Source organism: Myotis yumanensis, unplaced genomic scaffold, assembly GCF_028538775.1.
Source record: "Myotis yumanensis isolate MYYU_CA2020_CCGP unplaced genomic scaffold, mMyoYum1.0.hap1 SCAF_3, whole genome shotgun sequence".
In the NCBI taxonomy this organism is placed as follows: domain Eukaryota; kingdom Metazoa; phylum Chordata; class Mammalia; order Chiroptera; family Vespertilionidae; genus Myotis; species Myotis yumanensis.
The window spans coordinates 136,218,870-136,237,208 of record NW_027223754.1 but is presented as its reverse complement, the minus strand read 5'-3'; positions in this window follow the sequence as shown (position 1 = coordinate 136,237,208).

Below are 18,339 nucleotides of genomic sequence, written 5' to 3'. Positions count from 1 at the left end.
TATATAATTTTTGTGGTTACCTAGGTAATAGTTGCCATAGTTCTGGAATACATAATCAGTTTAACATTATATTCATAATTGGTGCTACACTAAAGCTTCAGAGCACTATTTTAAATACAGTCATAAATAAATGTGTTCATCTTTGCATTGTTTAGCTATCAACACCAAATATGCCTATTTACTCCTTTTATTTATAATATATTCAAGGTCAAGAATTTTTTTAAATTTCATAATTCTGTATATGTATGTATATTGGTCTTAAAGATGTTAAAAGCTATACAATTTAATTTCTATACAAAAGAAGTATCAAGTATGGTCTCAGATGGGTATTAGATTTTTTGGGATGATCTCTTCATAAAGTATGTAAACATATAATAACTATGTTGCACACCTGAAACTAATATAATATTGTATGTCAACTGTAATTGAAAAATAATTTTAAAAATAAATTTCATGTACATTTCTATACTATGAACATATACAAAACCTAAAAACTTAAAAAAAAGTATTTTTAATACGATATTCACTTCTACTCATTAGGTCAACTGTCATAATTATTTAACCAAGTACTCTCTCTAGGAAAACAAACAACAAAATAATTGATGTTAATTTACATGTATAATTCCTAGATCTTTAATTATTGAGATGTAATTCATTCTGAAGTATTTAAAAGTTTTGATTGGTGTCATACAGGGCCTAAATGATTGCCTCTTCTAAGTTGTTTGGTAATTTTAAATCAAGAAGTAGCATTGCACAACAGAATAAGCAAGAACCTAATGGCAGACTCCCAATCAAATTCCATGTCTGAAACTAGCTATGTGATTTTAAGAAAATTACCTGTATCTCAGAGCCTCAGTTTTCTCATCTATAAAGAACATCCACAGGATCATTTTCAATACTAAATGAGATAATGTATGTGGAAACCATATCTATATATATAAAAGCCTAAGCAACCAGCCAACCATTCAACCTGCTGACTGGTAGCTATGATGCGCATTGGCCACCAGGGGGCAGACACTCAATGCAGGAGCGGAAACCACAGGCATGGAAACATGGAACAGACTGATGAATCTCAGAGGGAAGGGAGCAAGGGGGAGGGCAGGAAGAGATTAACCAAAGATTTATATGCAATCCAGATCTTATAAATGCACCCTCTCGCAATCCAGGATTCCTCAGGGGATGTCAGAGAGCCCGTTTAAGGGATCCCACCAATGCACGAATCCATGCACAGGTCCTCTAGTAATAATAATAGTATGTATGAGCCCACAATTATTATAACTACCAATTAATTTTTTCTCTACTTGTTTAATTATCAATGCAGAAATGTAAATGGAATGCTGCTCCAAACAAAAGAGTTTATACTATAATTTATAATGATATATTTAGCTCTTTATATCCAAGGTGAAAACTTTTGTATTAACAAAATTTATCCAACTCTTTTTATCCAAGCACAGTATTTATAAAGAGTTTAGCACTACCTATATTCTAAAACTGTTACAGTACAACTTAACTGGCTTCACTAGCTCACCTCAAGTATATTTCAGATCTCTCATCTGAAAGAGAAATAAATGTAGTCCAAAGAACACAATGTACAGTGCCTTTTAAAAAAATTCCTTGTAGGAATAAAATGTACACACACACACACACACACACACACGCACGCACACACATGCACACACACACAATTTTGCATTGCTTCTCTTTTTTCAAACTCCAATTTCCTTTTCCTGATTTCAAACAAGGCTTTCCTCCTTGCTACTGCTATGATAATGCTCTTTTCAAGTTCATCGTTATCATTTCCAAAAGTCAACACCCAGTTCTCATCTTATTTGACCTCTCAGTAACATTTGACATAGTTGATTATTGCCCCTCCTTTTTTTTTTTAATAGCTGGCTTTCCAGGATATCATATCCTGGTGTTCTTATGAGTTGGACTGTTCCTTCTCTGTTTCTTTTGCCACCTCTTCCTCTCTATCTCTCCTTTTGAATTGTGACTGCCTTGGGACTCGATCAGAAGTAGACTTCTCTATTTACACTCATCCAATTTTTTGCTATAAATTTCATTTATATTCTAATGACTCCTAAATTCAATCTCTACTCAACTGCTCCTCTGCTCTTTGTGATTCTCTTCTTAAACTATTTACCTGTCAATTAGAAATCTAATACACGCCTTAAATTTAGCATATCCAAAACAACTCTTTATCTCCCCACCAGGACCACAACCTGTTTATACCCATTCTTTCCTTCCATTCACATTTCCTCAGGCCACAGTCCAGAAGTCATCCTTGACTTCTCTCTTTACCTCATCTCCCACATTCAACCCATCAGAAAGCCAAGGTTTAAATATATACTTGAATTCTACCTCTTCGAACACCTACCACCACTAACACCCTAGTGCAAACCACAGTTCTCTAATGTGACTTATAAAAATGTAAATCAGGTCTTGGTATTCTCTTGCTCAAACGCTTCCATGATACTCAGAAAAATATCCTAATCATGGCCTCATGTTTCTACTTACATTCTCAGCCTATCTTCACAATCTCATCTCCTACCTTTTGTGCTAACTTTCTTCACTTCAGCCACACTGGGTCATTTACATGCTAGCATAGCACCAACTCACTTATTATTCCCTTTCCTGGAATATCCTTACCCAGATTCTCAAATGGATTGAGGCTGACTTCCATGTTTCTGCTTACTTAAGTTCTTATTCATGGCCTTCTCCATCAGCCTATTTTAAATAAACTTTCCACATTATTTATTCTTCTTATTTTTATCTAAAAAAAAAAATGTGGATGAAGAGATGCCCCTCTCAGACCTTCCTTCCGTTGCCTAGAAGTGAGGCGTGGGGCTAAGAGGCTCTAGCCTTAATTAATGCCTCCAGGACCTGCCTCAGCTGTAAGCACAGGTGATAACTCCTCCCTGATAACTCTTTCCATTGGCTGATAACCTCAGCCAATGGCTAAGCAATGTGTCAATACAAGAACCTCACCTATCCTAATGAGAATGTCTGCTCTGGACGGGTAGAGATATTGTCAGGTGCCGCATCACGGCCCAACATCCGATTCTCTCTTGTTCTTTTACAGGCATTAGTCCCCAATAAACTTTTTCACTCCTACATCCTTTCTATGTCTACTTTCTAGAGGACTGAAAGAAACAGGAAATTATATTACATATTTCTTTATTGTACTCCTCTCTCAATAGAATATAAGTGCATATAATCTTTTGATTTAGTGTTTCTGGTTTCTTTGGATAAATTCCCAGAATTGAAAATGCTGGGTGATAAGGCAGTTTCATTTTTAATTTTTTGAGGTAATCCATAGTGTTTTCCACAGTGCCTGCACCAATTTGCATTTCCACCAATAGTGCACAAGGGTTCCCTTTTCTCCACATCCTCACCAACACTTGTTTTTTTTATTTATTGACTAGAGGACCGATGCATGAAATTCATGCAAGAGTAAGCCTTCCTTCCCCTGACTGCTGGCACCGGCTTCCCTCTGGCACCCGGGACCCGGGCTTCCCTTGCAGCCCCGGCTTCATCCAGAAGGACATCTGGGCTAATTAGCATATTATGCTTTCATTATTATAGGTGACAGCTATTCTGACAGGTCTAAGGTGATATCTCATTGTGGTTATAATTTGCATTTCTCAGATGATTTGTGAGTTTGAATATCTTTTTATATGTATATTGGCCATCTGTATGTCCTCTTTGGAGAAATGTCTATTCAGGTCCTTTGCCCATTTTTAAGTTGGATTGTTCATTTAATTGGTGTTAAGTTTTATAAGTTCTTTTTAAATTTTGGATATTAATCACTTATCAGATGAATCAGCAAATATGTTCTCCAATTCAGTGCGTTTTCTTTTTCTTTTGCTGATGGTTTTCTTTGTTGTGCAAAAACTCTTTTGTTTGATGTAGTCCCATTTGTTTATTTTTCTTTTGTGTCCCTAGTCCAAGGAGATACATCAGAAAAAAATATTGTTACAATAAATGTCCATGAATAGGCCGATAATTACCAAAGAAATTGAAACAGCAATCAAAAATCTTCCAGCAAACAAAAGCCCTGGACTGGACGGCTTTACAGAGGAGTTCTCCCAAACATTCAAAGAAGAACTAAAACCTATCCTCCTCAGACTACCTACAAAAAATTCAAGAGGAAGGAGCACTTCCAAGCTCTTTCTAAAGCCAACATTACCCTAATTCCAAAATCAGATAAAAACACCACAGAGAAAGAGAACAACAGGCCAACATCCTTGATGAACATAGATGCTAAAATCCTTAACAAAATTCTAGCAAATTGGATCCAGCATTACATTAGAAAGATCAAACATCACAACCAAGTGGGACTTATACCAAAAATGCAAGGGTAGTACAATATCTGCAAATCAATAAATGTGAGACATCACATAAACAAATTGAGAGACAAAAATCACAATCAAATGAATCAATGCAGAAAAAGCATTTGACAAAATCCAACACCTTTCTTGATAAAAAAAAAAAAACTCTTAGCAAAGTGGGAATAGAGGTATCATACCTCAACATAATAAAAACCTTATATGACAAACTTACAGCCAACATCATACTCAATGGGAAAAAACTAAAACCTTTTCCCCTAAGAACAGGAACGAGACAGGGATGTCCATTTTCACCACTCCTATTTGACATAGTACTGGAAGTGCTAGCCATAGCAATCAGACAAGAAGAAGATATACAAGGCATCCAAATTGGAAAAGAAGAAGTAAAACTGTCATTATTTACAGATGATATGATGTTGTACATAGAACACCCCAAAAACTCCATCAAAAAACTATTAGACTTAATAAATGAATTGGGCAAGTTAGCAGGATACAAAATTAACACCCAGAAATCTATGACTTTTTATACACCAATAATGAACTCACAGAAAGAGAAACAAACAAACAAAAAAAAAACAAACCCATTTACCATAGCACCAAAAAAATTAAAATACCTAGGAATAAACTTAAGCAAGGAGGTAAAAAACCTATACTCAGAAAACTACAGGACGTTGAAAAAAGAGATAGAGGAAGACAAACAAATGGAAGAATATACTGTGTTCATAGATTGGTAGAATCAACATCATTAAAATATCCATACTACCCAAAGCAATTTATAGATTCAATGCAATCCCCATTAAAATACCAATGGCATATTTCAAAGACCTAAAACAAAATCCAATAATGAAAGGAATAAAAAAAGACCCTGAATAGCCACAGCAATCCTGAGAAAGAAGAACAAAGTTGGAGGGATCACAATACCAGATATGAAGCTATATTACCAAGCCACGGTTCTCAAAACTGCCTGGTACTAGCACAAGAACAGACATATAGACCAATGGAACAGAACAGAGAACCCAGAAATAGACCCAAGCTATTATGCTCAATTAATATTTGACAAAGGAGGCAAAACATACAATGGAGTCACGATAGTCCCTTCAATAAATGGTGCTGGGGAAATTGGTCAGATACATGCAAAAAAAATGAAACTAGATCACCAACTTATACCATATACAAAAATAAACTCAAAATAGATAAAGGACTTAAATGTAAGACAGGAAACCATAAAAATCTTAGAAGACTCCATAGGCAGCAAAATATCAGACATATGCCATAGCAATATCTTTACTGATAAGCTCCTAGGGCAATGGAAACTAAGGAGAAAATAAACAAATGTGACTACATCAAAATAAAAAGCTTCTGCACAGCAAAAGAAACCATCAACAAAACAACAAGAAAGCCCACTGCATGGGAGAACATATTTGCTAATGCTATCACAGATAAGGGTTTATTTCCCAAAATTTACAGGGAACTCATACAACTTAACAAAAGAAAGATAAACAATCCAATAAAAAAATGGGCAAAGGACCTAAATAGATACTTTTCAAAAGAGGACATACAGAAGGCTGAGAGACATATGAAAACATGCTCAAAGTCACTATCATCTGAGAGATGCAAATCAAAACGACAATGAGATACCATCTCAGACTTGTCAGAATGACTATCATCAACAAATCAACAAACGACAAGTGATGCCAAGGATGTGGAGAAAGAGGAACCCTCTTGCACTGCTGGTGGGAATGCAGACCTGTGCAGCCACTGTGGAGAACAGTATGGAGTTTCCTCAAAAAACTAAAAATGGAACTCCCATTAGACCCAGTGATCCCACTTCTAGGAATATATCCCAAGAAACTAGAAACACCAATCAGAAAGGATATATGCACCCCTATGTTCATAGCAGCACAATTCACCATAGATAAGATTTGGAAACAGCCTAAGTGCCCATCAGCAGATTAAAAAACTGTGGTACATCCAACAGTGGAATACTATGCTGCTATAAAAAAAGGAACTTTTACTATTTGCAACAGCATGGGTAGACTTTGAGAGCATTATGCTAAGCGAAATAAGCCAGTCAGAGAAAGATAAATATCACATAATCTCACTCATATTTGGGATATAATGATCAACATAAACTGATGAACAGAAATAGACCCAGAGACAAGGTAACACTGAATAGACTGTCAAACCTCAGAGAGAAGGCAGGGGAGGGGAGGGGGTTAGAGATCAACCAAAAGACTTGTATGCATGCATATTAGCAAAACCAATGGACATAGACACTGGGGTGGTGGGGGCTTGTCCTGGGGGGTGGAAGTGGATGGGGGGGGTCAGTTGGGGGGAAAGGAGACATATGTAATACTTTAAACAATAAAAAAATGTTTATACTAATACAGAAAAATAAAGTAATATGCAAAGAAGCATGAAGAAAAAAAAATAAATGTCCAAGATTTTACTTCCTATGTTTTCCTCTAGGATTTTTATGAGTTTGAGTCTAACATTTATTTAAGTCTTTACTCCATTTTTAGTTTATTCTTGTGTGTGGTATAAGAAGGTAGTCTAGTTCCATTTCTTTTGCATGTATCTGTTCAATTTTCCCAACACTATTTATTAAAGAGACTATCTTCAGCTCATTGTATGTTTTTGCCTCCTTTCCCAAATATTAATATATACACTGAGTGGCCAGATTATTATGACCACCTGACATTTGTAGGCAAATTAGCTATATTTTCGCGCTGAAGTTGCTGGAGGGCCAGACCATTATAAATAGGGAAGCAGGTTGTTTACCACGACAGTAGAAATGATTTTTTTCTGAAGATATGGGTAAACAACACAATTTAACAGCCTTTGAATGTGGGATATATATATATATATATATATATATATATATATATATATATAAAGCCTAAGCGACTGTCCAACCATTTGACCATCCAACCAGTAGCTATGATGCGCAATGACCACCAGGGGACAGATGCTCTGACCAATGATGCACACTGACCACCAGGGGACAGACACTCAATGCAGGAGCTGCCAAGCTACGGTGACTTGGCAGCTGCAGTTCTTGGGTGACGCACACGAAACCAGAGAGGAGGGAGCCCGATCTTGGGATGCATCACCCGAGAACTGCCCTCTCACAATCTGGGACCCCCTTGGGGGATGTTGGAGAGCCAGTTTTGGTCTGATCCCCGCAGGTCAGGCCAAGGGACCCCACTGGTGCACGGATTCGCCTCTAGTTGCAGGGACCCCACCGGTGCAGGCCTCTAGTTGACTATAAAGGCATGAATTTTTTCTGGGCTTTCTATTCTCTTCCATTGATTTATCTGTCTGTTTTTATGCCAGTACCATGCTGTTTAAATTACTATGGCCTAGTAGTATACTTTGATATTGAGAGGAGTTAGAAACAGAGTTAGGCAAACAGGGTAAGGGGTGAAGAAGAAGAAAGTACAGACATAACTGCAGAGTCAAGCAGGCCCAAGCAGGCCCAAGCAGGCCCAAGCAGGCCCAAGCAGGCCCAAGCAGGCCCAAGCTCCAAACTGCATGGATGTTTATCTTGCAGGCGCAGAATGTTACAGGATTCTAGGGCAGGAGGAATAAGGAAACTGAGACAGAACGTTAAAACAAAGCCAAATAGTGTGGACAATTTGCAGCCAGCTTGTAACTAACAAACCATTATCTTTCCCAGCCAAGAACACCAGAGCAAATAGTTAAAAAACCTCCCTACTGCCTAGCTGGTATGGCTCAGTGGTGGAGCATCCACCTATGAACCAGGAGGTCACAGTTCAATTCCCAGTCAGAGCACATGCCCAAGTTGTGGGCTCCATCCCCAGTGTGAGGTCTGCAGGAGGCAGTCGATCAATGATCTCTCATCATTGATGTTTCTATCTCTCCCTCTCCCTTCCTCTCTGAAATCAATAAAAATAAAATAATAATTAATAATAATAATAATAAACCTCCCTACTGAGAGAATGTAGAAAGGAAAGGGGAAAGAGAAAGCAAAAAAAAAAAAGGGGGGGGAGCATTTTACTTCCTAAGCAGAGAATCAAGCAGTCTCAAGGCTTCACGAGATAAAGTTTTCATGAATTCTGGAAAGACCACAACAAAGTAAAAAAGGGACCTTCATGCAGCTGGGGAGAGGTTAATGGGGGAAAAAGGAGACTCATGTAATATTTTCAACAATAAAGAATCTAAATTTTTTAAAAAGGGGGAGGGGAGAGAAGCCTTGAGAATTAATCTGTACCGAAATAATCAGCAGAGGAATTTTGAAGCCTGTAGGCAGGACGGTATATCACACCTCAGACCCCCACTCAACTTGCTCTTCAGATTAGCTGAGAGCCCGTCTGTGCTTCATAAGCCAGGTATATAGGTTTGGCTAGCTTTGCTTTTGCTTTTTTCAACAGAGATGCATGCTTTAATCGCTTTAATAAATTGGCTTTTCACAATACAGTCAGGGTCTCTCATATAACTTCATTTATATGCAAAGACAAGGATCTAGGTTGGACACAGCCTTCTCCCACTGGCTCAGAAGGCTGTTCTTTCTGGTAACACCTCTCTGGTATTAGTGAGAGGTGCCTATAACAATATCAGGTAGCATGATTCCTCCAACTTTTTGTTCTTTCTCAAGATCACTTTTTCTATTTACCCTGTCTTTTTTGGTGCCATATAAATTTGTGGAACATTTGTTTTAGTTCTGTGAAACACACTATTAGTATCTTGATAGGAATTGCATTGGATCTGTAGATTGCTTTGGGTAGTGTGGACATTTTAATGATGTTAATCCTTCCTTTCCATGAACACAGTATATGCTTCCACTTATTTGTATCTTCTTCAATTTCTTTTTTCAGTGTCTTATAATTTCCTTAGTACAGATCTTTACATCCTTGATTAAATATATTTCTAGTTATTTTATTCTTTTTGAAGCAATTATGAATGAGATTGTTTTGTTTTGCTTTAGTTTCCCTTTCAGATACTTTATTATTGGTGTATAAAAATGCAAATGATTTCTGGATATTTATTTTGTATACTACTACTTTACTGACTTCATTAATCAGTTCTAGTAGTTTTTTTTGGTGGAATCTTTAGGATTCTCTATATACAGTATCATGTCATCTGCTAATAATAACAGTTTTACTTCTTCCTTTCCAATTTGGATGCCTTTTATTTCTTCTTCTTGTCTGATTGCTGTGACTAGGACTTCCAGTATTTTGTTGAGTAAGAGTGGTGAAAGCTGACATCCCTGCCTTGTCTCCAAGTCACTGCAGCATAGCAGCTCCTGTGTTGAGTGTCTGCCCCCTGGTGGTCAACGTGTGTCATATGTAGCCGCTGATCAGATGGTCGGATGGTGGGATGGTCACTTAGCCTTTTATATATGTAGATGGGTGCTGGATTTTATCAAATGCTTTTTCTGCACCTATTGATATGATCATGTGGTTTTTATCCTTCATTTTGTTTATGTAGTGTGCCACATTTATTGTTTTGCTGATATTGTACCAATCTTGCATCCCAAAATAAATCCCACTTGATCATGGTGTATGATCTTTTTAATGTATTACAAAAATCTCAAAGCACCTAGAGATCCACCTCTGCCTGCAGGCTGTCAATTAGGCTCAGTCACTTAAAAAGCCTTGGCTATACTCCTCAGCAGGACTTAAGCTCCACAGGGTGGGGTGAGAGGGATTCCAATGGATAGGGCTATTGCTTTCCCCCAGGCTGATGCCACATGGAGAGGAATGCTCTATCTGAGAAAGATGGCTTCTGCAGTATGGTAGAATGTCTCAGCACAAGATTCTGGCAGCTGATCCTTCAGCTCTCTCCCCAGAGCCACTAACTCCAGACTCTCCCCACACAGCTCTAGTGCACTCTATCCTCATTTGTCTTCTATTTGTTTGTAGAAACTATTCATATGGATATCATACATTTCTCTTTTGTATATGCTATATACATACTCCCCATGTTTTAACTTCTATGTGGTGCTATTCTTTCTTTTATTTTATGTAGTCAAAACATTCAGTGCTTTCTTTATTTATTTTCTGTCATGCTAGAAAGGCCACTCCCATGCAATTATTTTTTAAAAGATACTAGATTTCCTAATGTGTTTAAGTTTTCACATTTAAATGCTTAACCTTTCTGAAATTATTTTAGTGTAATGCCAAGTAAGTAGCTAATTATTTCCTATTAATTTGCACAATACAAATTATTAACTTATCATAGCACACTTCTATTTTTAGATACATTTTTAAATTACAAATGTATCTAAAAATAGAATCTGATCACCTAAAATTATACAGGTTGATTTTAAGAATATTAAATCATGAAATATGGATAATTCTAGGTATTTTACTGTCACATTTAGGGGTACAATTTAAATAACAAATGAATTTTTACAATTTCTCAGTCTGAAATGCATTTATTATATCTGAAACTTTTGACACAAATACATTTTAGAGTCCTCCAGGTCTGGATTTTAAGACTGAAAAATCAAAAATATCACATTTTGCAGCCATCAATTTTTTGTAGTACTAATGTGATTATCACTTTCTTGTGATCCAGTTATGCTAATAAACTAAAAACCAAACTTAACATATGTGAACTACTGCCTTAATTAAAAAGCAAAAATATATGGAAAATAATATGCACAATAACTATTTTCCTCCTTTAATTCTTTAGGTTAACACCAATGTTACAAATATTTTGCTTGTGATAAAGCATTGTGACCTTAGCAAGTCACTTAATTCTCTAGGTCTCAAATTTTTTATCTCTACATTAAGGTAATAATGTGGCTTTCAAAGTGTTGTTGCAAGCATTTAATAAAATAATACATAAAAAGTGCTTAGCAAAATGCCATGCATAAAGCTAGCACCCGTTAAATCAGCGGTTCTCAACCTGTGGGTCGCGACCCCTTTGGGGGTCGAATGACCCTTTCACAGGGGTCGCCTAAGACCATCGGAAAACACATTTATAATTACATATTGTTTTTGTGATTAATCACTATGCTTTAATTATGTTCAATTGTAACAATGAAATTGGGGGCCACCACAACATGAGGAACTGTATTAAAGGGTCATGGCATTAGGAAGGTTGAGAACCACTGCGTTAAATGATGGGTATTTTCATTCTATTACTGTTGTCATCACCTCCTACATACTATGTGATCTTTTCATTGTTTTCATAGGTAAACTCACCCTAGTCAAGCTTTCTCCCCACTCCATTACTATTGTTTAAGTCAAAGTCACCAATAACTTCCATGAAACCAAATCCAATGTACCCCTTTCTCGTCTTGTCTTAACTATTCTGCTGTTCTTTTTCCACATTTACTTAACTCTTCAGTCCTTTTACCTATCTCATTCTTTCCTCTGTCCTCTCACCACACTATCATTTTTATGATCCTTTCTCCTTTTTTGAACCTCTAAGCACTGAAGTGCTTCAAGGCCCTCTTTCATCAACTTCTCAATATTCTCACAAATATTTCTATTTAATGGTATACAAACCATGGCTTTAAATACCAACTGAATACCAATGGTTTTGTTTTCTTCAATGTTGAAGTGTAATTACATTTTTTGAAGATTTTGTTGCCCAACTAAATATATAATCTGGTAACAATATTTTGACACATTCTAAAAAACTATTTCATACAATTTAAGAAAAGATAAAAACAAAACGTAACTGGTGTTCATTAAAAACATAACTTAATTAAAGTCATTTTCAGGAGAATTTTCACTCTGAGACAGAAGGAAAAAAAAACAAATAAAAAAACCTATGTTGTTTCGGGTAGAAATTGACACATTATGAGACTTATTTGAAAGCTAATTAAATGTTTTTATAGTTTGAAGTTTAAAATAAAGAGTTCATTGTATATTTCTAACTGCAGAGATTTCTACCACATGTGTGTGTTTTTAAAAAATTATTTTTTTCCCTATAGAGTAACTCTCTCCACAGTTGTAACTTGTGGGGTGAGTATAAATAATGCCACTCAAATATAGTGACATCATTTTTTAAAATAATCAGTGTGGATAAGTTTATCAGATGAGTTTATTCTTTGTTGGGAAGGTTTAAGGTAACATAAGGTCAAGTGCCTAGAGAAAAAGAAGGATGATGTTATTGGGGAAAAGACTGCAGAAAAGGAAACTGCAAAGATAAATGCTACCAACTTTACACTTTTGAAAACAGCCAGCCTGGATACCCACCACCAATCTGCTTCCAAAGGGTTCTTTAATTATTCTTGGGAGAAATGACAGGAAAGGTCAAGTTTAAGTAGAGTCTATCAGCAAAAGACAACAGTCCTCATTTCTCCCTGAAAACAACTCAGCAAGATGTAGTCTTGAAGTTATCCTGTATGGCCATATCACCATGGTAACCTCTAGCTCAGGCTAGATGATGTCTGCAGAGCAGTAAGAACATTGCTTTAAACAGGGAAGAATGCATGTAGGTCAAACACACACAGACACACATCCAATGCAAAAGAATAAAAGATTCATTCATAGGGTAGTGCCAACATGTTGTAGGCATGCAACATTTGGACAATAAAACCTTTTTGAATTTTTATTATAGGAGGCCTGCAAAAATTCAACCCAAGCTGCTGAAACTTGGAGCACCTCTTATATAAAGAACCATAAAATAAAATGTTAAAAAATAAGAGGACACTTTTCCTGGCTACATAATCCAGAAAATTAGTTTCCCCACCTAAAATTTCATTTATCCTGCTCTAAAGGAACAAAATATCATTTCAGAAGCCATACACATCTACTCCCAAGAATTATTGTGTCAGGCATGAATGAGACATGTTCGTTCGCACACAAGGAAAGCCGCACGGCATTCATTGTTAACAATAATACATGTATCTATGTGAAAAATAAGCACAGACAAAAGTAGCTAAGAATAATAATGTTTTAGGATATTTATTTTTTATATACTTTACATATATTCAGCTTCATTCTTCCATCAACCCTGTAGTATACAGGTGCTATTATTTTCCTTCTTTTATAGATGAACAACTAAAACACAAATAGGTTCAGTAATTTTTCCAAGGTCACACAACTAACAAATGACTGATCCAGAATTCAAGTTGTGACAGTTTGGCTCCAGAGTCTGTGTTTTTAACCACCATGAGAAGACTATATTACTAACACAGAATTCCTTTTCTTAAGGTACAAATGATAAAATTCCTCAAGTCTGCTGCTGTGTTAGTTATTGCTGCATAACAAATGGCTTAAAACAATAAGCATTTATTATTTCAAATCTGTAAGTCAGGAATTCAGGAGTAGCTGGATTGAATTGTTCTGGCTCAGGTTTTCCTGATAGGTTTTACTTAAAGTGTTGGCAAGGCACAGTCACCTGAAGGCTTGACTAGGGCTGAAAAATCTGTGCCCAAAGGGCTCATTTTCATGGCTGTTGGCAGGAGGCCTCAGTCCCTTATCCCTTGGACTTTTGCATCATACAAAATGTCAAAAGAATGAGTGAGAGCTTCTCCCAGAAGAGAGAGAAATTCAGTAAACAAAATGTCACATACCATCACTTCAGACATATTCTATGATCACACAGAATGCCTTACATTTACGAACTAGAGGCTCAGTGCACGAATTCGTGCACCAGTGGGGTTCCCCTGCCTGGCCTGTGGGATTGGACTGAAACTGGATCTCTGACATCCCCCAAGGGGTCCCAGATTGCTAAAGGGTGCAGGCCAGGCAGAGGGACCTCACCAGTGCACAATCAGGGCCATAGGAGGTTGGTCAGCCAGGGAGGATCCAGGGGAGGGCTCCAGGATGTGTCCGGCCCATCTCACTCGGTCCTGATGGGCTGGACCCAGCAGCAAGCTCACCTACTGGTTGGAGCACCTTCCCCTGGTGGTCAGTGCATGTCATAGCAAGAGGTTGAGAGGCCTTAGCATATCATTAGCACATTACGCTTTGATTGGTTGAACAGATGATCAGACGACCGAACACTTAGCATAGTAGGCTTTTATTATATAGGATGCCATACACAAAAGCATAAATATCAGGAGGAGCAGATAATAGAAAACCAACTGGGAGACTGGCAATCTAGCTGTAATTTGAATTTCTTTGATTGATGGAAAATAGTACTGGTACTAAGGCAAGGCAAGTGAGGCACCTAGGTGGCAAAACTTAAGGACATACTTGTTCTCAGGTATTGACTCTGCACTCCATGACCCAGAGAGTGAGTACCTCTTTACAGTTTGCTCCCTAGGTGTCTGACTTGCTTTACCCTAGTACCATCTTAATGCAGAGGATAAGCACTCTTCCATATTTTAATTTACTATTTTTCCTATTATATTACTAGTGGCCCGGTGCACGAAATTCGTGCAGAGGGGAGGGTATGTTCCTCAGCCTGGCCTGCACCATTTCCAATTTGGGACCTCTCGAAGGATGTCCTACTGCCAGTTTGCAGGGATTGGGCCTAAACCGGCAGTCGGACATCCGTCTCGCAATCCAGGACTGCTGACTCCTAACCACTCACTCACCTGCCTGCCTGTCTGCCTGATTGCCTCTAACCACTCTGCCTGCCAGTCTGCTTGCCCCCAAATTTCCCCCTGCCAGCCTGATCACCCCAAACTGCCCCCCCTGCTGGCCTGCTCGCCCCTACTTTCCCTCCCCACTGTCCTGCTCACTCCAAACTGCCCCCGCCCCCGCTGTCCTGATCACCTCCAACTGACCCCCACTGATGGCCTGCTTGTCCCCAACTGGCCCCCCTGCTGGTCTGCTTACCCCCAACAGCCCTGCCCCCCACCAGCCTGATCACCCACAACTGCCCTCCCCTCTTGGCCTCTAACCGCCTCTACCTTGGCCCCGCCACCATGGCTTTGTCCAGAAGAACATCTGGAAGGTCTCCCAGTCTAATTAGCATATTACCGTTTTATTAGTATAGATGAATTATTTTATAGAATGGGAATTTTATTACAGATGGTTTCTCATGGCATTTTTTCTAAAGAAGTAAAAATTACTTTAAAAAATGTTTCAGGAAGACTTTGAGAAATTTACAGTATCTGCTTTTCTTCCAAGAAAGTTGTCACTTTTATGCCAGAGTGAGAATTATTTGTATGCTTTGTATGTCAGCACTGGGCCACTGTGACTGGGGGGCAGTTAGCTTGACTTGAGAGTAATTATCTTGCTCACTGGCTGGGAGGGAGGGTGTGTGGCAGAGGAGATAAATACTCGGTTCTGGATTATTCATAGATTGCTGACTTTCTGGATTGCTTGTGCAAGCCCCTCCTTTTATTGATGTCCACCTACTGCTGACAGACATCTACCCTGGGAGAGAAATGAGATGAAACTCTCTTTTCATTGTAAAAAGCATTTGAATTCCTAAGGTGTGATAAGGCCTCCCAGCCATCCACAGTCAAGGTACACATTTTCATGGAGGATGTTCCCACTCTTGAATAAATCAAAACAATTTTTTTTTATTTAAACTTTCTTCTATAACTGTTTTCTTGTTACTTAAAAGCTAGTTTTTTATGAACCAGGGAGTCACAGTTTGATTCCAGGTCAGGCCACATGCCCGGATTGTGGGCTTGATCCCCAGTACGGGGCGTGTAGGAGGCAGCCAATCAATGATTCTCTCTCATCATTGATGTTTCTTTCTTTCTTTCTTTTTTTTTTAATATATTTTATTGTTTTTTTACAGAGAGGAAGGGAGAGGGATAGAGAATTAGAAACATCGATGAGAGAGAAACATCAATAAGCTGCCTCCTGCACGCCTCCTACTGGGGATGTGCCTGCAACCAAGGTACATGCCCCTGACCGGAATCGAACCTGGGACCCTTCAGTCCACAGGCCGATGCTCCATCCACTGAGCCAAACCAGCCAGGGCTCACCATTCATGTTTCTATCTCTCCCTCTCCCTTCCTCTCTGAATCAGTAAGAATATATTTGAGAGAGAGAGAGAGAGAGAGAGGAATGTATATGTTTGTAAATAACAAAACATGTATTTGATGCTCTTAGAAAGTCTTATTTTCTTTCATTAAAACTTGTGCAGTATAGGGAACTCCATAGATTCTCTTAATTTGAAGAAAGTTAGAGGGAAAGGGTACTAATTCAGAGTTCCTTGGGAAAATGTGTCATTTATATATTTTTTTATGTTTATTTTTTTAAATCAAAAACTGAAATATTGTCTATTCAGAAAATATATTTGGATCTAAATATCTTCTATAATTTAAAACCTACAATATCAATTTAAATATTTTAAAAATGGTTGGGATGTTTGTTTGTTTTTAAATAAGTTAGGTTACTGAAGTTCTACATGTTACTGGATCACCTGGGGTAATTTTCTGATTGGAAAGTTAAGAATTATAGTCAGAGGGGAGGACATGAGAATTTTTAAAGAACATATTCAATTTACTTTAGAGCCGAACCTCTCTTATCATGTGACTTGTTTTGTATGTTTGTTAAACTATATTATCACATAAGCATTGCTGCTATTGGGACAAACAGTGACAGTTGATTCGGGTCATTTGAATGTCCACTGTCTGTTTTAATTTGTATGTTCGTTTTGACTCTGTCATATGCTCAAACTTCAGTGGAAGTCATGAGAACCTATTATTTTTGCCTGCTCCCTCCTTTACGTTGGAAATATTCTCTTTTACTCAGAGGCACATTAACTTTGATGTAAGGGATTGTTTCCGTTGCCAACTGTTTTCTTCCTTGCCAAGTAAGACAGTTGTTGTGAACTCTTAGTGATGCCTTCCCCAGGATATTTGCAGATGTGGTTGGGAAAAGTCATTTCATCCCCAACCTTTGCATCTCAGGTGCTGAGGTGCTGGGGGTGCCATGGCGATCACGGGGAAGCAGGCCAGCCGGCACCCCTGGCCCGGGGGTCCGGGGGTGCCGGCTGGCCTGCGCCTGGGCTCTCTCTCCCTCCGATCCACAATGCAATCACCGATCACCAGCCGCCTTTGCCCGCCCCCACCTCTTGCCTGCCGCCTGGATTTCCGATCCCTTTCGCCTCCCAGGATTGCGCCTATGTATGCAAATTAACCACCATCTTTGTTTGCAGTTAACTGCCATCTTGGTTGGCAGTTAATTTGCATATCGCCCTGATTAGCCAATGGGAAGTGTGTCGGAGGTACGGTTAATTACCATGTTTGTCTATTATTAGATAGGATTGTTGATTTGCACCCTCAGGAGCTTCCCAGTGGAAACTGTCCTCCTTACACAGAAGGTAAGGAGAGACCGAGAAACTCCATATGGTAGGTGTCAGGTTTAATAACCAAGGGAACTTTATACCAGGCTTGTCTTGGGCAACCACAAGACGAGTAGAACACCACACCCACCTGCCAGGACCTTAAAAGTTTATATCAAGGCCTTAACTGGGTTCAGTTGAATATATCATCCATATGGTCGCAACTACACATTGCTCTCTCAAGACTATTCCTGAATATGATCCCCACTGTGGTAATAGTGGGCAATAAAGAGCCTCCAATTGCCAGCGTCCAGCTCATAAGTCAACAGGTGGTCCAGCTCATAAGTCAACAGGTGGTCATATCCTTTTGATTACCTTCTTCAACAATTACAAGTTCAAAGTCATCACGCATTTAACTAGTGGAGGTTTTATTTTATAATTTTATTTTAAATTTTTTAAATATTGAGCTAACATTCCTGTCATAATTTTTAGTGGTGCATTTTATCTCTTAACACAAGATGTTTCTAATAGTCATAGTTCTGTAAGCTGTCTTGGAGGACTAGACTGGAAAAGCTTTTTTAAAAACTTATTTTATTATTTTAAATCATTATTGTTGAAAGTATTACATATGCTTCTCTTTTTCCCCCATTGACCTTTCCTAGCCTGCCCTTGGCTCTCCCTCCCAGCCCCCCACTAAGGAGTTCCATGAGCATGGTCCATGAACACTCTAATATTGTGATATTTGAGTTATATTTGTGATAATTTTTCTGGAGTAGTACTGGTTCATGATCTTTAACACCGCCCCCCCACCCCCAAAAAAATAATTACAACTACTTCATTGTGAATTACAGCATCCTTTTCTTTTTCT